The sequence below is a fragment of the Monodelphis domestica genome, chromosome 4 (assembly GCF_027887165.1).
Source record: "Monodelphis domestica isolate mMonDom1 chromosome 4, mMonDom1.pri, whole genome shotgun sequence".
Taxonomy (NCBI): Eukaryota; Metazoa; Chordata; class Mammalia; order Didelphimorphia; family Didelphidae; genus Monodelphis; species Monodelphis domestica.
Window position 1 is genome coordinate 68739663 of NC_077230.1, and position 21727 is coordinate 68761389.

Below are 21727 nucleotides of genomic sequence, written 5' to 3' on the forward strand. Positions count from 1 at the left end.
CTAAATACTTTATAATGTCTAGAGTGATTTTAAATGGTATTTCTCTTTTTAACTCTTGTTGCTGAGTTGTGTTGGAAATATATAGAAATGCTGATGACTTCTGTGGGTTTATTTTGTATCCTGCAACTTTGCTAAAGTTGTTGATTATTTCCACTAGCTTTTTGATGGATTCTCTAGGATTCTTTAAGCAGACCATCTTATCATCTGCAAAGAGTGATAGCTTGGTCTCCTCATTACCTATGTTAATACCTTTCATTTCTTTCTTCTCCAATAACTACTGCTAGTGTTTCTAGTACAATATTAAATAAAAGGGGTTATAATTGGCATCCTTGTTTCACTCCTGATCTTATTGGGAAGACTTCTAATTTATCCCCATTGCAGACGATGCTTGCTAATGGTTTTAAATATATACTGTTTATTATTTTTAGGCAACGCCCTGCTATAGCCTGCCCTCTTTTTAAAAGAGATAAATTAAATTCCACTCATAACTAAAATTCTATTGATGGTCCAAACTTTTCCAAGAAGCCTGTCCCTTCCTGGCCTTAATACCAGTATTGTCTCTCTGAGATAACTCTAATAAAACCAGCATATACTTTGTATATAGTTTACATATTGTCTTCCCCTGGAGATTGTGATTTCCTTGAGAGCAGGAATAATTTTTTGCCTTTATTGCCATGCATAGAACATAGTAGGTGTTCAATAAATACTTATTGACTTAACTTGGTAATTATTTCTTTTCAGGCTCCTTTTAAAATGCAAATGTGAAATGCTAAATTTGGGAGGGACCACTTTATTTATTTTTTTTTAAATTCTTACCTTCTGTCTTAGAATCAGTACTAAGTATCAGTATCTGTTCCAAGGTAGGCAAGGGGTCTTCCCAGGCAATTGCCCAAGATTACACAGTTAGGAAGTATCTGAGGTCAAATTTGAACCCAGGACACCCTGTCTTCAAGTCTGGTTCTCTATCCACTGAGCTACCTCGGTGGAAGGGACCACTTAAAAAAATCTTCTTTCCTTCATTCTTGGCTCCTTGTCTTTTCATGACCACATATGTATAATATATATCAAAATACTTACCTTCTCAAGGAGGGAGAAAAAAAAAGGGAGGAAAAGAGAGAATCTGGAGCTCAAATTTCTCAAAAACCAATATTTAAAATTGTTTTGAGGGGCAACTAAGTGGCTCAGTGGATAGAGAGAAAGACCTGAAGGTTCACATCTGACATTAGACATTTTCTAATTGTGTGACCCTGGGTAAGTCACTTAACCCCAATTGCCTATTCATTACTGCTCTTCGGCTTTGGAAACAATACTTAGAATCAATTCTAAGACATAAGGTAAGAGTTTTTAATTGTTTTTACACATAATTAAAGAAAAAAATTTTTAAGATGATGCTTTGATCAGCTGGCAAGTGGAAGGGATAAACCCTGAGAGGCTGATATATTCCACTGGTTTGCTCAGGATGTCAAGAGAAAATAAAGTTTTTTATGTTTGTGTTTGATGGACCCACTGCAGTGAACTGATGGGAGCACACAGACAAGAATCCATGCCTCATCTGTGAAATCACAGATCCATTTGAGTACATGAAGGAAAGGACTAGAAAATGCTTGATAATCATTTAGGCTTCGATAAATAAAAGGGGCTTAATCAGAACTGCTATAAGAATTTTGAGAATAAATCAATCAGTTTCAGCTAGGAAAATGCAGGGAAGTTTTCATAGAAGAAACGATCTGAACTAAGACTTGAAGGAAAAAAGAAGAATTTCAACAAGCAGAGAAGCAAAAGGACTATGTTCTGGCCATAGGGTATAGAAAGGTAGCTAATAATCCAGTTCTGCTCTGTTGGGAGGGTGATTTAGGGGATGGGACTAGATGGATAGGTTTGGGCCAGTATCAGAAAGTAACAGGTTTGGGAAGGCCAACAAAGCCCAGGCAGGCAGAGCCTGACTCTAAGATGCCACACACAGACCACTCAATGAAATGGGAAGTATCTTTAATAAAAGAAATGAGGTAGAAGGGTATGGGATAACCTGAAGCTAATTTGTCTAACTAGTACCCCAGGATCTAATATCTCTTCACAGAGATTTCTTCAGAGTGGTTTTTCCTGTACTAATCCTCTCCTCACTGCCTAAAATCCCCAGTCCCTGTTCTTGGCTAAGATAAACTAAACCTCCCTTAGCTTGTTTTAAGGAAAAGGTCTGTGTAAGCCTGCTAGGGCCCAGGGAAGGTCCTAGATCCAAAATGACCCAGGCCTAGTCTCGATATCAGATGCTAGATGGTCCAGGAACACCAGGAACTGCAGAAGATAAAACAGATCAGCAAAGCAAGCAGGGCAACAGGGCAACCGAATAGCAAGGCAGGATAGGGAATTCTGGGTAGTATAGAGTAGTATCAGCCATTAAGGAAAAGCAGCCTGTCCCTCCAGGTCACACCAGAGAAAGACCCTTAAATCTCATTTAAAAACTGTCTTTTCCCTTACTTTTCCACTCTGTAATTCTCTCCCTGTTAGTCTCATGCCTCTGCAAATTTGCTCTAACCCTCTCTTCCTTATAAGAACTCTATTATGGAGTGTATAAAAGGAAGTAGAGTAAAATAAGACAGGAAAGCAATGTAATAAGGTCAGGAAGTACGTTTTGATTTTTAGTTGCCTTGTCTAACACATTTGTGGTAGTAACTTTCAGTGCTGATCCTATTGAATACATAATCTTCTTGAAATTTCAACATCTTGATATTGTCATTGCTGGATCCCTAATGTTTTGCTCAAAATAGGATCTTCTTCTTGATTGTATCATTATCTATTGTGAAAAGATTTCCTACCTTTGATAATACACTATCTGGCCATTTCTGATTTCAACAATAGTTCCTGTAATTATGTCCAATTTGATGAATTATAATTGACTACAATAAAATCTAATCATGGTCATGAAACCTTAATGCTAGAAACTGGGACTCAATCCAGGACTAATCTAGAATGGGAATTTAATGTCCTAGATAATTGGCAATGAATTATAATTGGTTATATTAAAGTCTAATGTTGACTAATTTTGAGAACTAGAAAAAATGTTTAGTCTGTATTTATGTTGCACCATTAGGTGATTTTGGAAATCATGCATAGAGATGTTGGATACTAGAGAACACTATAACTCCAACTTTAAAGTTGTATTTAGAAATGATCTGTACAGCCCAATATCTTCAAGCAGAACTTGATCTTTGTCATAGGGGTAAAATCTCATAAGTTGTTGACTTTGTGTGTTACTGGCAAAAACAAGCACATGCCTAGAACACATGCCTTTCCCATCTCCATCTTCCTAAGTCAGGTTCCAACTTCTTCCATGAAGTTTTTCTTGATCTATCCACACATCTCCCAACTGAAAGTAGATCTTATCATAATTCAATGTTTGTCTTGAGGTTATGTTAGCTGCCTATTTCAAACTATCAATCAATAAATGTTAATTAAGCAACTAGGACAGTAATGGCAAATCTATGACATATGTGCCAGAGATGGCATGCAGAGCACTCCCTGTGGGCATGTACCACCCTAACCCCGAGTTTGGTATTAGAAAAGCAGAAGGACTCAGGTGGAGCTGCTCCCCTCAACCATGACTGATGACATTTTTTTCATATCCTCCACCCCTCTGCCCAGCAGTCAATGGGAGTGCATGGGTGGGTGGGGCACACAGGCAGCAGAGTTGGAGGGGAGCAGAGAGCTCAGGCCACTCTCCTCTCCCTCTCTACACTCACTAAGGAAATTCCTCACTTCACCTGCTCCTCTGCCCAATGGGAACACTTTATCCCTCCCCTGTGTGGGGTAAGGGAGGTGGAAAAGGCATGCCCAGCACACAGTCTCTGGCAGAGCAGGGCATGAAGTCTCTAAAAAGTTTGCCATCACAGACCTAGGATGTGCCAGGCATTTTGCTAAGAGCTGGGGATGCAAATATAAATAAAAACAAAGACTAAGTTTCTATCTTCAAGGAGCTTACAATGTAACAAGAAGACAACACACAAAAGGAAGCTGAAAATGGGAAGAGGAAGGAAGGGAGAAGGTAACTAGTGTGGGAGCATGATGACTATTCATTCTAAAGAAGTCCAAAAGCTATGTTGCTATTGGAGAATGGGAAGAAAAATTTTGCTCTGCCCCTTTTTAGATAGAGACCTTGGAATCCATAGCCCTGCTCTTTAGTGAGAGGGTTCAATCAGAGGGGCAGAGAGTGCTTGATGTATTGTGAGTGAAAGGAACATTTGATCAAATAGCATATGTCTTCTACCTTCTATTAGACTGTTAGCTCCTTGAGAGTACAAAGTATGTTGTTATCCATCTTTATAACCCCCGTGTTGGCACTTAATAAGTATCTTTAAATTTATTTATGGGACTAGAGAGGTTGCACAGAAAGGGACATGTGGCACCCAAAATACTAGAGAGCGTCAATGAAAGCTGAATTTATGCTTTATGAACTGTTAGCCCAATAACTTCTGAGGGTAAGTCCACCATCTTATATGGGCAAGGTTCTTGGCATCCCAAACCAATTACAATAATAACATCAAAGATCACTGATTATAGATCACTTGCCCTATGGAACCTTTTGTTCTTCCCAGTTTTTAATGGTGTCTCTTTTCTCAGATTATCTTGTATTGAATTATTTGGGTGCATGTTATTTCCCCTTTGTTCCTTTTAAGTATAAGCCCCTCAAAGGCAGGGACTATTTCCTTTTTTTAATCACCTCTTTGAACGAAGTCTTACAGATATTAGGCACTTAATAAATGTTAGCTCAATTAAATTAAATTGGGGAAGCACACCCCTTTAAAAAATCTCTACCATTATTGGATAGCATTAGTGTCCAAATCTATCTTGCTATAATTTCCACCCATTACTCCTACTTCTCACCTCAGTGTCCAAGCAGAACAAATTTTATTCCTCTTCCTACAATATTTGAAAATAATGAAAATGTCCTCCCTTCTCCCCTCTTTAGTTCTACTCATTTTTCCGAAGCTTTTTTTGAGAAGATGATTCCAATATCTGCACTAGGGATTTGAACTTGCTGTCTCTCTCCATATCCTTAGAGACTAGGGAATGAACTGTGTGATTTTAACAATAAATTGAATAAACAAAGAACAAGGCCAAATCATCCTATGCCTTATTAAATAGCTTCTATTAGACTCTGAGCTATTCTAATTTTGTGTAACAATAGGACATCCTTCAATTATTTTATTATGGGTTGTATTAAGGATTAAATGAAATAACATATAAAACATTTTGCAAACATTAATGTGCTATACAAATACTAGCTATTAGCATAATCATTATTGTTATTATTGTAGTGAAATTATCCTAACAAGTACATTGAGAGTGTTGCTGTATGACTTAAAGGGAGGGCAAAATAAATCCTTTTAGCCTTTTCTGCACCAAGCCTTCTCCAAAGGAGACTTTAATTTCTAGGGGGGAAGCAGAAGGTTAGGGCCAAAAGCTTAGCTACTCTGTTCTTCCCAAAGAAAGGGAATATCCAGCTAGAATTATATCTTCCTGCTATCTTAAATATTGTTACTCTAGGGGGAAAGGTTTTCAGCTTCAATTTAGCTAGTCATTAATGGGGAAAGAAAAACCCAAGTTTTATATCCAAGGCATGACTCCCTTCCCACCAATATTACTTCCACAATGAACAAACATAGAGCAACTGCAGAGCTCTAAGACATTTTAAGAGACTTAAAGAAAGTCCAGAGACTGAAAAAACTGGAACCCTTTTCTCTCCTGCTCCTGCCAGCACTGGCCCACCCCTCAGGCAGATGCAGAGCATTGATCTTCATCTACAAGGAGGGAGACCCCATACCAATGGACTTTGGGACTTGATTTGTATAATCATCATTATTAATCGGCCTCCTCAAAGGTACAATACTATCCTGCCAGAAAACCTCCTTTGCCTTCTATTTACATTTTTATTTTATTTTCAACTCCAAATTCTCTCCTTCCCCTAACCCCTTTTCTACCCATTGAGAAGACAAGAAATAGAAAACTCATAACAAATATGAAGTCGTGCAAAACAAATTTCTGGAAGAAGAAGGGTGGGAGAAGAGGAGAGAGAAGGAGGAAGTGAAAGAGGGGAGAGAGAGAAGGAACAATTTTAGCAAAGTAGCAGAATACAAAATAAACCCACCCATATAATGAGTATGTCTATATATCACCAACAAAATCCTGAAGGAAGACATAGTAAGAGATAACACCTCTAAAATAATCATAGACAGAATGAGATACCTAGTAGCACACCTCCCAAAATAAACCCAGAAATCACATGAACATAATTATAAAACACTTTTTTAAAAATATGGAAAAACCTTCACGAAGTTCTGAAGAGTGAAAATGAGAAGAGCCAAGAGAACGTTATATACAGCAACAGAAATATTGTTTGAAGGATGACTTGTGCATGTCCACCCACCTCCAGAGAACATACTGATGAATAGAAATAAGACATTGTTTTATATATGTATGTATCTTTTTGTCAAATAATGTCTTCTCTATTATGGAGAGGGGAGGAAAGGAGGAAAGAAGATACCTGGGAATTTTATTGTAACAAAGCAATTAAATTTTTAAAAAGGATGAAAGAAGGCATGTATTATGGAGTATAGCCACTAAGTACCACAAGATATCAAAGTAGGGGGACATCACCAAGGGCTCAAGTTAAGAGCAAAGACTGAAGAAAAGGAGTGACTTGAGTTTCATTTGAGCTAAGGAAGATGTAGCTAAGTAGGGGGAAAACAGAGGACGGTACAGATGGAGTTTGTTATCAGAGAGGAAAGAAACAAAGCTGGTGATGGACAAAATATTATTATGGGTGGGGGCACCTATGAGGGAGAAAAACAAGCTAATGGTAGACAAAATATTATTTAGGATACAGCAGTACTAGCCTTCAAAAAATATTATTGCCAGTATTTTTCCATGAGTATGATCTATAAGTTTACAGCCTCTCTTAAGGGAAAACTGTCATAATGGCCTCAAAACCATTAGGCCTAATCTTAAAACAAGCCTCTAACAGAGGGGTCCCCAAATTACGGCCCACAGGCCACATGCAGCCCCTGAGGCCATGTATCCAGCCCCCACTGCACTTCCAAAAGGGGCACCTCTTTCATTGGTGGTGAGTGAGAGGAGCACTGTATGTGGTGGTACCACAAAGCGTGACATCACTCACGTACAGTACTACTTCGAGTGACATAATTTTATGTGTGGCACCTTGTTCTGAGAGTAACTGCATAATGAAAGATGTCAGCATGGTGAGCTGCAATCTGGGGGAGGGGATTCCGCACTGTGTATACTGCACTAATTTACGGTTTGGGTTAGAGTTAGGGTTAGGGTTAGGGTTAGGGTTAGGGTTAGGGTTAGGGTTAGGGTTAGGGTTAGGGTTAGGATAAGGGTTAGGTCTGGTCCTCCAATGGTCTGAGGGACAGTGAACTGGCCCCCTGTGTCAAAAGGCTGGGGACTCCTACTTTCTAACACTTCCAAACTTTGTGACCTGATGCAGGCAGCTCCCTAAGACTTATATCCTAAGTTTTCTCTTTCTTTCTTTCTTTCTTTCTTTCTTTCTTTCTTTCTTTCTTTCTTTCTTTCTTTCTTTCTTTCTTTCTTTCTTTCTTTCTTTTCTTTCTTTCTTTCTTTCTTTCTTTCTTTCTTTCTTTCTTTCTTTCTTTCTTTCTTTCTTTTCTTTCTTTCTTCCTTCCTTCCTTCCTTCCTTCCTTCCTTCCTTTCTTTCTTTCTTTCTTCCTTTCTTTCTTCCTTCCTTCCTTCCTTTCTTCCTTCCTTCCTTTCTTCCTTTCTTTTTCTTTTTTCTTCCTTTCTTTTTCTTTCTTCCTTTCTTTTTCTCATTCTTTTGCTTCCTTTCTTCCTTCGTTCTTCCTTTCTTTTCTTTCTCTTTTTCTTTAATAGACTTTTCTCCCAAAGTCTTTTTTTTCTGTCATTGCCACATGCTTTTGCTGCAATCAACATTATTGCTGGTGAAGTAGGGGAGGGTGAAGAGGAAGGAAAAGTAGCAATCCCATCCTCAGCCCTAACTGTGCTCCAGTCTGGAAGTCCAAAGTAGAAAAAATTATTAAGGATTAAGGGGGCTAAGCCATCCATAGTTCACTTTTACAGAACATGGGGAAAGGGTGGCTCTTCCAACAAGAGTTCATCACCCTCTGATCCAAAGTCACCAAGCATTTTGGAGACAGGTCCCGTCATCAGGAAAAAGTCAAAAGGAATTCCCTGTGAAAATTCAACAAGATTTTAAAACATATGCCTTTCATTGTACAGGAAGCTTTCAAACAAAAGTCCATGTCCTGTAATCTCATCAAGTTTACAAATATTCATCAGAATTATCAAGGGCTCCCTATTAAATTTCTTTGTTGTTCAATCTTTTTTTTCAGTAGTGTACATACTCTTTATGATCCTAACTTGGAGTTTTGTGGCAAAAATACTAGGATGGTTTGACATTCCTTCTCTTCCTCATTTGACAGATGAGGAAACGGAGGCAATGGGGGTTAAGTGACTTGCCCAGATTCACACAGCTAGTAAATATCTGAGACTGGATTTGAACTTAGAAAATCTTTCTGACTTCAGGCCTGGCACTCCATCCACTGTGCCATCTAGTTAACTATTAATATAGCTGATGTAATGGAGGGAATTTGCTATTGGATAAATCACAGGTACTCCTAATATATAGTCACAGTGACTATCATTACAGAAAGAACAAATATTTATTATAATAATAAAATGACTGAGTAGAGCACTGAGGTAAGGTCAGATAGAAGCACAAATTATCTTCTTGGAAAGCAGGTAAATGGGTTAAATGATTTTCATATTAGTCAAAAAGCCATTTTTCCAAGTTGGTTTCTTCATCGTTGATTAGATTCACTTGAATAGCTCCTCCAGTTAAGCTATTATGCATGTTTGTTTAAAAAAGCACCATGTACTACTGAGAAACCACGATGTGAGGCAAGGCATAAGAATAAATATTAATATCCCTCCCAGTGAATAAACACTTAGCATGACTTGATGAAGCTTTCCTTGCCATTAAATTGCAGACAAAGTGCCTGAAAATGAGAATGGATTTATCCAGATGTCAACAGAGGGAGGGCAGAACTACCAAGTTTTTATAGGTTCCAAACAAGTAGGAACATATGTCTGTAGGCAGAATAAGAAATACAATGCCATTACAGGGCCCAGCAAACACCACCAGTCAAGGCAAATGCTTGGAGATTCTCCTTATTAGGGGTACCACTGGGTAGTCAAGTAATGCTGATGTTTCCTATTATTTATGCTACTGAGATAATCATGTTTACATGCCTGGAGAAAGCAAGGAGTTTTAGTAGGAAAACACTAAGCACTCCCTCTGAAGGCACCAACAACCAGTTCATTGAGTGCAGGGGAAAATATGCAGTTTAAATTCTGTCAGTCTTCTTTTCTCTGTCTGTAAAATGGAGGCACATGGATTTACCTCTTCTCTGACAGTCAGAGAGAGAAACAGAGACAGAGAAAAGATAGATAGAGTCACAGGGAATCACAGAAGAGAGGAGAGAAGGGGAGGGGAGAGGAGAGGAGAGGAGAGGAGAGGAGAGGAGAGGAGAGGAGAGGAGAGGAGAGGAGAGGAGAGGAGAGGAGAGGAGAGGAGAGGAGAGGAGAGGAGAGGAGAGGAGAGGAGAGGACAGGACAGGAGAGGAGAGGAGAGGAGAGGAGAGGAGAGGACAGGAGAGGAGAGGAGAGGAGAGGAGAGGTCTAATTGTGTATCTGAGCTGTACTGGCTGAATGACCCTGATATTTTCTTGTTTTAAGACTATGCTAGTCTGCATGGTAAAGAGTGCAAACATTTATTATGCTCTAATATAAATAGATAGCTTTGGGGCAGCTAAGTGATAGAGAGAGTAGAGTGCCAAGTTTGGAGTTAGGAAGACTCATCTTCCTGAGTTCAAATTTCAGCCTCAGTCACTTACTAGCTGTGTGATCCTGGGTAAGTCTCTTAGCCTTAGTTTCCTCATCTGTAAAATGGCCTGGAGAAGGAAGTGGCAAATCACTCCAATACAGTACCAATAAAATTTCAAATGGGGTCACAAAGAGTCAGATACGACTAGAAAAAAATTTAACTGAAAGATAGTGGGACTAGAAAGACCAAAATTCCCCATACCTACACTATTTATGCTATGCTGTTGAGCTTTCCACAAAGGCAGAGGTTGTGGGTAGATCTATATAACAAAACACTTAACAGCCTTTACTTGCCAGCATCGCTGAGCAGATTTGATTTTTGAAGCATTTCTCTTTGGAGGCCTTTTGGATCGCTTTGTTAATTTTCAGCATCATTACGAGAGCATCAGCGTTCAAGTGAGGCAGTGCTGTTCTTTTTCCTCCTCCATCCTTCTCCCCACAACAGAGCAGCATCTGTGGCTATAGAAATCTGGCAACTTCTTGGGTCCCATCATTATGTTCTTTCTGTTTACAGTCAACACTGTCCTCAACTCTGGGTAAGGATCCTGGAGAGTCAACCCTTAAGTTGTTCATTAGGAAGGCACTATGGTACCTCAGGAAAAGCCCCGGGGAATTAATTCTCTCACTCTTCTAGACTTAGACCATTAATTCCAATATCCTTGTTTTACACATGAGGAAGCAGAGGACCAGAGAGTCTAACCAACGTACTCAAGGTGGCACAGAAAATAAGCAGCAGTCAGGATTCAAACCCAAATACTCTGGCTCTTGAGGCAGTATGCTTTCTACTGTACCACTCTCTCTCTTTTTTTTTTAAACACCCTGTGTCTTGAGCACACCAATGAAATTCCTGTGGAAAAAATTTGTCCAATATATACTGATTTTTTTTTCTTTGAGCAACTTCTTCACAGAAAATAGAAGTGGAGAGAGCCTGAATCTTTGGAATTCAGAAAGTTAAGCCAGTCAATTAGGGTGGTAGCCTTCAAACTCTTTTGATTCATACCCCTGTGAGAAAAATATTTTGAGCACTTATATATGTGTGAGGGTGTATGTATTTATATGTATATATAGTTATTTTTAATTATATGCATATGCTACTAAACTCACAATTATTTATATTATAAAACTCATGAGAGGTAGCCTGTGGTAAGGTAGATAGAGAATTGGCCTCAAAGCTAGGAAACCCTGAGTTCAAACCCCATCTCTGACACTTACTAGTTCACTGGCTGTGTGATCCAGGGTCTGCTGTTAAATGATTAACAAGGGACTGTCTGAGACCTATGCATGCATACTTTTAAGTTTAATCACTTTATTCTGCATTGATCACACTTTCTTAACTCTAGGCAGTCAACAAAATAATGAATCAAGCTGGGATTTATAGCAATTGATACAAATTTTTGGAATTTTTTAACCCTTATGAATTGATATTAAGTATAGGTTCCAAGGCAGAAGAGCAGTAAGGGCCAGGCAAATGGGGTTAAGTGACTTGCCCAAGGCCACACAGATAGGCAGTGTCTGAAGTCTTATTTGAACCCAGGACTTCCCACCTCCAAGCTTGGTTCTCTACCCACTGAGTCACCCACTTGTCCCCAGCTGCCAATTTCTGAGTTGCAAATACTCACACTGAAAATTTACCAATGAGATCTGCAAGTGAGTTAGATCTGGCTCCAGCACATCCCTAGGCATGTGACTTTGGACAAGTCCCAGTATCTTAGTGATCTAGAAAGTCAATTAAGATGATAAATTATAGAGAAGGTACTGAACTGCTTTGGTGAAAGGACTTTCTCCTCTGAAGGTTCCCTCTATCAGTGAAGTCACAAGCCTAGTCTCTAACCCTATGAAACTTACACCGGCAAAAAAGAAATTTTAAAAGAATGAAATAAAGATCAAATAATATTTTATTTATTAATTATACAAAACTCTTTGTTCTCATCAAAACATTGTTACTATTCATTTGTTACATATTTGTTCTCCTCAAATCATAATTATTATTCATTGATTACATATTAAGTTTATAAATACCATTATTAATGATATTTTACTTAGAGTAATGTGATTTAATATACTTCATTATTTTTTAAATTCTAATTTCATCCTTTGTGACATAGACATTCAAAGGTCCTGTTTTAAATTTCTTTATTTCAATGCTTGTTTTTAATGTTTGATATAGCTCAAAAACAAAAGCAAAAACCTGGCAGAGGTATAGAAGTTCAAATGGAAAGATATTCTTACCTGACTGTGTTTAGTAATCATGATATTCATTTTTCAATTCCATCCCCTAATTATGCAAAGATTTTTGATGAAATTCAGCTAGTAAATTTCCATCTTCACTGATGTCAATCAATTATTCTGGAAAACTAATTGAAAGGTATTCCATTTTTATATTTTTTCACAAACAGGCACAAAACCAATCAAACTGAAAATTTGGGGGTAGAAATTTTTTCCATAATTTTTTTAAAAGACATAACTATGAGACTTTTGAAAACTTGGCTCTTCTCAGCAATACACTCAGCAAAACAATCCTGAAAGACTGGTGAGGGAGAATGCTCTCCACCTCCGGAGGAAGAACTGTTGGAGTCCTCTTTCACATCAGTGTATCTTTGGTTTTATTTGGAGGTTTTGGCTATGTATGAGTGCGCTCCTACAAGGATGACCAACACAGAAGTGTGTTTTGCATGACAATAAAAATGAAAAAGAAAATAAAATTAATTTGCAGGAAAAAAAAGACATAACAATGAAACTTTTAATAGATGATTGTAAAAGAGAGGAATGAGGGCACTCTTTCCTTCTCTTTTAACTGGAGAGGGGTGAATAGGTTTGTTTTACTGAAAAGATATAAACTCCAGAGAAAAGTTAAAGGGAAATGTGGTAAGGGGAATATGGATGCTGAGATGTAAGCAGAAGGGTTGAGGGAAAGAAAGAAGGTAAGATCTCTCCCTCCTTGGAGTTAGCGGACACCTGAGCTTGAGGTAACCTTAGAGAGACTGAAAGGACTTTCTATCTCTCTTCTCAATGGATAATTTAAATAAATCATACCCCTTGAGTCTTAAAGTAGGCACAGGAAAGATGTTTATACCCCTGATCAATTGCCCAGAGAAGAGGGGTTACTAGTCAAGCCCTCTTCTGTGGAGGGTAATGGCCGACCAGGTCTTGTTTGTCACAGGTGGGATAGGATTCACCCTTGAATCCTGTTCTCAATCACCCAACCTCTCTCTTATTAAGAAACCAAGCCAACCCCAAAATCTGACTGTACTGAGATTTTATTTGGAAAGAGGAAGGCAAGTAGAGAAGGGAAAAGGGAAAAGGATGCCCTGAAACTAAACCCCACAACAGCCAGATCTAGAAGGTTTGAGTCTGAATCCCAAAGGACTCTGCCTCCTTTCCAGCTGTCAGTCTTTCTTTATTTCTAAGCTAACATCTCTAGTTTAAATCTCAAACAAGTCCAAAGGAAGCAAAGGAGAGACCCAGAAGAAGTATAGACAGGCTGGCTCAGATGAGAGTCCAAAACCCAAACTCCTTCTGAGTCTAGGGTTCTTGTTGGCAGGTGGAGGAAAGGTAGTAAAGAGGATTTCTTGATAGAAGCAGGTTCACAGATAATCAGGAAACTCTATCTCTTCTCTCTCTTGTGGCTTCAGATCCCCTGAGCTACCCAGGAAAAGACCCCTCCATTCCCCTTCCAGAGCTGGAAGTCTTCAGCTGCCCAGAATTCTCCTAGGCTCCCAGTTCTCTCTCCAAGATCCTTTGCTGACTCTCAACTGCCACTGAGCTGCTTGTCCATTGAACAAGCAGGATTCTATTCAGGTCCCGTTGCCATCCGTTACATGATGCACTTGTATTGTTTATTTAAATCCTTACCTTCTGTCTTCAAATCAATTGATACTAGCTATCAGTTCCAAGGCAAGAGAGAGTAAGGCCTAGGCATTTGGGGTTAAGTGACTTGCCCAGGATCACATAGCTAGAGTATGCCTAAGGCTAAATTTGAACCCAAGACCTCCTGTCTCCAAACCTGGCTTTATCCACTGAGTCACCTAGTTGCCCCTAACTGAGGGAAACAGACTTAAGTGACTTTCCCACTGCCATACAACTATCCAGTGACCCACCTAGCTACCCCTGCTTATATTGTTTTAAATAGTTTGTAGGCAAAAGAGTGGATCCAAGAGAAAGGGTAACTGACTGATAAGTATAATGGGTGAAGTGGGTTGTGTCAGAGAAAGATCTCTAATTGGCTATCAAGGTGAGGGTAGGAAAGTGACCCATCTTCACACCCTCTGCAGGTGTGATCATACACTCCTTGGGGTCAGTCCACACACAACCTCACCCTCAACTTTGCAGATCACTGGCTTAGGGTTAACAGAGCAGAGGCTAGCTCTTCCTTAACTCATAACTCATAGTTTCATGGGATTTCCTCATTGGCTAAATCATTTACACACATTATCCAGACTTCACATAATAGGAAACATATCACTTGCCTTCTTGATGGAGGGGAGAGGGGCTGGAGGCAGGGAAAGAGTCTGGAACTCAAGATAAAAAGTGAATGTAACCAACACTGTCCCCTTTGATCTGCTAAACAACTTTATGAAATAAGTGCTGTTATTATCATTCTTCAAGAGATTTATCTTGGATTATAATGCTTGTAAGAGTGAGATATGATTTGAACCCAAGTCTTGACTGCAGGTTCAGTGCTCTATGCATTATGAAATGTTCTCTTATAAGGCATTTGACCATAAAGTCATACTTTGGGGTTCTCAGTTACTGAATCTGAAAATGGAGTCAATCCAGCCAAACAGACCTTTCTTGTAGCATTAGGTTCTTTCTTTCCTTTTTCTTTAGCTACTAAATTTAATTTTAAATGAGTTCCTCTTTCAAAACGCAAACACTCCTGGGCTATCATGACAATCACTTTCATAGAATTTTTCAAGCAGGAAGGGAGCTCCGACTCAGCTAGTTCCAATCCCTCAGTTTTCAAGAGGTAACTGAAATGTGATGGACTTCTCTACTAGCAGCAGTGCAATGATCCAGGACAATTCTGAGGGACTTATGAGAAAGAATGCTATCCATATCCAGAGAAAGAACTGTGGGAGCAGAAATGCAAAAGAAAAACAGCTGCTTGATCACATGGGTCAATGGGAATATGATTGGGGATGTAGATTCTAAATGATCATCCTAGTGAAAATATCACTAGGATGGAAATAGATTTGATCAATGACACATGTAAAACCCAGTGGAACTGCACATTGGCTTTGGGAGGGAGTGGGAGGAGGGGAGGGAAAGAACATGAATCGTGTAACCATGGAAAAATATTCTAAGTTAATAAATTAAATAAAATTTAAATTAAAAAAAAAAGAAGAAACAGGCCAACAAAGCTGAAGTGATTTGTCCGTGGTCACACAGTTCAAAGAAATGAGTTCAAACCTACGACTCTCAGCTCCCAAACTATTCCTAATCAAGAATGTTGAAATCACTAACATTTGATCTATCTTTACCACCTCCTGGAGAATCTCCATCCCAGACCTAAGCCCAAGTTGCCCTCTGTTTACAAAGAGCCTCCTGACTCTGTGGCCCCAAGAGAGTCCTCCTGGGCTATTTTCCACATTGGACAGATGGGATGGGAGTGGAGAAGTATCAATGATGCCAAGTCATCCCAAAGGTTGTATGTAGGGTAATGAAAAAAGATTCAATGACAAGAGATGACAATCAAGAGATCTGAATTGGAAGCAACTGGGCAACTCTGTGGTTTGAAAGCCAGACCTAGAGATAAGTTTAAATCTGGCCTCAGACACTTCCTAGCTGTGTGACCCTAGGCAAGTCACTTGACTCCCATTGCCTAGCCCTTACCACTCTTCTGCCTTGGGACCAATACACAGTATTGATTCTAAGACAGAAGGCAAGGGTTGAGAGAGAGGGAGACAGAGGGAAAGTGAGGCAAAGGGAGAGAGACAGAGAGACAGAGACAGAGAGAGAGGGAGAGGGAGAGGAATACAGACAGGCAGAGATAGAGACAGAGACAGAGAGACAGAGAAAGGGAGGAAAGAAGAGAGTAGGGAGGGAGGGAGAGAGCGGTAGGAAAGGAGAGAAAAAGAAGGAGAGGGAAAGACAGGATGGAGAGAAACAGACAGGCAGACAGAGAGAGACAGAGACAGAGGGACAAAGGCAGAGAGGCAGAGAGAGAGACAGAGGGGGGAAAGAGGAAGGGAGAGGGAGAAAGAGAGGGAGGGGGTAGAGAGAAGGGAGGGGGAGGGAGGGAAGGAGAGAGATCAAGGGAGGGAGATGGAAAAAGAGACAGAGAGAGAGAGATCTGGATTGTGGTTCAGCTCAGCTACTTATTGCCATCTTTACTTATTTGGAAAATGAGAGAGATGTAAGAAATGTGCCTAAGGTACTTCCTTTAAAAAACTCTATGAAGGTGCAAAGTCTAAAAATCTTAAAACTCCAGACATATTTGCATACCTAAAAGGAGGTCCTAGGTGGCTAAAAGGAATTAACTAGAAAAGAATTACTTTACTTGTTACTTTTAATCAAATTAAAGCCAACAACATTTATTAATTACAGTGAGTCTTTGTGCTAGTTACTGGGAGGATAGACAATTAACAATTTGCATACACACATATATGTGTACTTGTACATATATGTTTATTCATGACACAGTCTCTGCGCCAATGGAATTTATAGTCTAGAAGGAAGTGTAAGTTATATACACCATTACTAGCCCTTTAAAATTCCTCAGGCTAAAAGAAAAATGGCAAAGTAACCCCATATATTATCTCATATCAGAAGTGTGGATAGGTTAAACATGGTCTGATTTAACAGGTCCCAGAAAACCAAATTTATGGAGCAAACTAAAAAGAACTGGCTTTTAGTAGAAGTAAAAGGATTCTTTATTTGGAGGGTAATAAAGTACAGCTTCCGATAAGTTAGAATTTTTGTCGTTCCATCATTTTAGTCATGTCTGGCTCTTCATGACCCCATTTGGTATCCTTGGCAAAGACTCTGGAGTGGTTCACCATTTCTTTCTCTGGGCTCATTTTTGAAATGAGGAAACTGAGGCAAACAGGGTTAAGTGCCTTGCCAAGGTTCACACAGCTAAGAAATATCTGAGGTCACATTTGAACTCAAGTCTTCCTGACTCCTGCATTCTTTTTTTTTTCATTAATTTTTTTTTTACCAATTACATGTAATAACAACTTTCCACCTAAATTTTCTGGAGTTATATGATCCAGACTGTCTCCTTCTTTCCTTCTCTTCCCCCTCCTGGAGCTGGCTAAGCCCAGCACTCTATCCACTGAGCCTTTAGCAAAGCAGAATTGGAAGGGACCTTCAACATTAACTGGTTCAGCTGCCACATTTCGTAGGTGAGGAGACCTGGGCCCACGGAAGTTACTTACTTTACCCAAAATCGCACAATTGGGTAGTGACAGAATTGGGCTGAAAATATAAAGAGGCTCAAGTTTAGATAAACACCTGGATGAGAGATGCATAATGGGTCAGAAGAGAAGGTTTTAAGTCTCTTTGGAATTATATCCCTAATCTCTTGCAGTTAATGTCTTAGAGCACAGACGAGGGGGAAAAATCCTCGTACAGTATTTCCCAAACTAATTCAGCCACATTCTTTCAGAAACCAAACCAGGGCATAATGCATCCTGCTTCCAAAATGAGCCATTCTAACACGAAACCTAAGATCCTATGCTCTTAAGGATGTTGGAACTGGAAGGGATGTTAGAGCTGGTCTTAATGAAATTCTTTCTATTAGATCATAAAAAAAATTAATTAATCAATACATTCTTGTTAAGCACCTATTATCTACACTATTGTATGAGGCACTGGGGAGACTGCCAGTCTACTATCATTTATTGAGCACCTACTATGTGCTAGGTCTTTTGCAAAAGTGAGACACAACTGTCCTTAAGGAGTTTATATTCTGCTAGAAAGTGGGGCAAATAGGGAGGGCAGTAGATAGATCTAATTCAAATCTGACCTCAGATATTTACTAGCTGTGTAACCCTGGGCAAGTCACTTATCCCTGTTTGCCTAAGTTTCCTCATCTGTAAAATGAGCGGGAAAAGGAAATGGCAAACTACTCCAGTGACTTTGACAAGAAAACCTCAAATAGAGTCACCAAGAGTCAGATGCAATTGAACAAGGAAGTTAGGGGAGCAGCCCTTAAGATAACACGGGGAGGAGGTAGCTAGATGGCTCAATGGATAGAGAGCCAGATCTAGAGAGAGGAGGTCCTGGGTTCAAATGTGATCTCATATCCATGCTGGTTGTGTAATCTTGGGCAAGTCAATTAACCCCAATTGCCTACCCTTTCCCCAAAATCAGGACTGATACTTAGTATTGATTCTAAGACAGAAGGTAAGGATAAAAAAAAAAGATGATGCAAACAAAATTATAAACTAGCTCTTCAAGACTTACAGATGCCTTTCAGCAACTAATGGACATGTTTTTATCATGATTTGCAAATACTAAATGGCATATTTCACTTCTCTGCCCCCTGTAAACTATGCTGCTAAGAAAGTGTCACCACCTTCTCTCCTTGCAGCTCCCTTTTATGTATCATTTTTTTCTTCCATGAGAAAGTAAAATTCGTGAAGAAAAGTATTTATATACTTGTATTTATATCCCCAAATCTCAGCACACAGACTGGCACAAAGCAAGTATTTAATAAACATGTTAACATTCATTTATTCACTTTAGGGATGTTTTGCTTTCACACAATCAATAAATTCCTCAGGAAACTCTTTTGCATTACTGCCTCCCTACCTACCTATACCTACTAGCCAATGTGTTAAAAAAAAATAGGAATAAAGACCTTTCTGTCTTTTGAAAGGGCAGAAGAAATAAACAGTCCACTGCTAACTGCAGACTTTTATATATTTTTGACAAGGTCAATGATGACAGATAGTTAATCTCTCCATTTGTTTTCTATATTTATCTATTAAAAAAAAACTCTTATTTTCTCTCCTAGAATCACTAATGAGCATCAGTTAAAAGGCAGAAGAGTGGTAAAGGGTTACATAGCCATACATACAATGAGGGTTAAGTGACTTACCCAGGGTTACATAGCCAGGAAGTGTCTGAGGACAAATTTGAACCCAGAACCTCCCATCTCCAGGCCTGACTCTTTGTCCACTGAGCTACTCAGCTACCTGTTTTCTAATTTATGCAGAATAGGTAAATTCATGGAGCTAGATGAACAAAGAACATGGTCTTGAGAAGAGAATGTGTGGATCATCAATCGGTACCGTACATTTACCAGATCAAATCACCCTCATGCCCCCCAAAACATAAAAGGATTAGAGAATTTAAACAAGAGAAAAGACAGCATCTACTCTGGTGGGTCAAATATTATATGCAGAGCTCAAATTCTTAGGCCCATTAATTTAATTTAATTAAATAAGCATTTATTACATACTTACTATTTGGTAGGCACTGCACTAGGGCTGGGTGTGGGAGCAAATACAAAAAGGACCAGACAGTCTCAGCCCTCAAAAAGCTTGTATTTTATTGGAGGGAAACAGCATATATGCATAAATAAACATAAATCATATGCAAAATAATTCTAAGCCCAGGGAAAAGGGGAAAACATGAATGGGGAGGAGAGAGGGAACACTTCTTTTTGGAAACTGCATTTGAGCTGAGCTCTGAAGGAAATAGTAGATAGAATTCTGGGTATATAAATAAATATAAAAGGTAAATTCTTAGAGTCCTGAAAGACATGCATTCAAACACTTAGACACTAGATGTGTGATTCTTTTTATCACATAATTTATATTTTGGTGTCAGTTTCCTTCTCAATAAAGTGAAATTATTTGACTCAGTGATCTTTAAGATCCCTTCCACCTCTATGCCAAAGATCCTATAAAACCAAAGATTCAAAGAGTCCGAGGAAAGAGGAAATATATTCCAGTAGATTGAGAGTCAGGCCTAGTGACAGGAGGCCCTAGGTTCAAATCTGGCCTCAGACTCTTCCTATACCTATGACCCTGGTAAGTCATTAAGCCCCCATTGCCTCACCCTTACCATTCTTCTGCCTTGAAACCAATACATAGTATTGATATTACAACAGTAGGTAAGGGAAAGAAAGAAAGAAAGAAAGAAAGAAAGAAAGAAAGAAAGAAAGAAAGAAAGAAAGAAAGAAAGAAAGAAAGAAAGAAAGAAAGAAAGAAAGAAAGAAAGAAAGAAAGAAAGAAAGAAAGAAAGAAAGAAAGAAAGAAAGAAAGAAAGAAAGAAAGAAAGAAAGAAAGAAAGAAAGAAAGAAAGAAAGAAAGAAAGAAAGAAAGAAAGAGAAAGAAAGAGAGAGAGAGAGAGAGAGAGAGAGAGAGAGAGAGAGAACGAGAGGAAGGAAGGAAGGAAGGAAGGAAGGAAGGAAGGAAGGAAGGAAGGAAGGAAGGAAGGAAGGAAGGAAGGAAGGAAGGAATATGAATGAATAAAGGAAGATACATAAATGAATAGATAGATAGATAGATAGATAGATAGATAGATAGATAGATAGATAGATAGATAGATAGATAAAACAGAAAATAGGTCATGTTGGAAGAAATATAAAGTGAATGAGAAGATTGGAGTTAATCTTACCTATATAGTAGGGGCTAGGTTCTAGTATCTTAAAATATCTTAACTATCCATTAAGTACAGTATAAGATCTTTAAAGGATTCTTACTGGAAAAGAACTCTTCAAAAGAAGCCAATAGATACTTGAAATATCGGGCTCTGATGGGTGAGTTATCTCTTTATTGTGATGGGAGAAATATCTCCTCTCTGAGTTCATGTGATAGATAGGTAATTACTGCCAAAATATATTTGCCACAAAGCAGGAATTATAGTAGCAACTAGGTGGTACAGTGGATAGAATGTTGGTCCTGGATTTTGGAAGACTCCTCCTCTGAGTTCAAATGTGACCTCAGACACTTACTAGCAAGTCACTTACTTAATTCTGTTTCCCCCAGTTTCCTCAAAAACTCAGCCAAGAAAACCCAGAATAGGATTATAAAGAGTTGGACACAATTGAAAAACTACTGAACCATAAAATAAATTATAGAGGTAAAAATGTAGGTATGCACAACATAGATTCAGGCCTCTGAGAAAACTTGAATTCCCATTGGGATTCTGACAAGGCTTCTTATATAAGCAAAATGACTTCAGAGTGACAGAGAAATAATTATTTTACATATTGCAATCTTACACATTTTTCTTAGGTCATAAAAGTTCAAGAAAATATAGATCCATAATCCCAATACTTTCTTCAATGCCATAAAAGTTGAACAAACTTAAACAGTCATAATCTCATGCATCAACATATCTAGTCAAATACTCTCTAGGTAAACTAAGTCAGGTTACAGGGTAAACTTCATTTCGAGGATTCACTAATCAAGGAGGAAGATTTTCATGTTGCCAAAGAATCAGAGGCAGTTGAGATTCTTCCTCTGGCTTCTTATGTAAGGAATGGTAAAGGCTTTAAGTAAATTTAGGGGCAAATTTTGGTCAGATGAAAATCAGTTGCAGGGGCAATGAATGGAAATCAAAAACCAAAAATTCCCATTACGTTATCATGCCTGAAATCAGACCTCCCTGTCACTTCTCTGTCATTTGAAATCTATTGTTGTTGGGGTCCACTCGTGTGTGACTCTTTGTGACTCCATTTGGGTTGGGGGTTGGGGGGGAGAAGGGTACTGGAGTGGTTTGCCTTTTCCTTCTCCAGCTCATTTTAGAGACAAGGAAACTGAGGCAAACAGGGTCACACAGCTAGTATTTGAGACTATATTTGAACTCAGGTCTTCCTGATTCCAAGGCTGGCAGT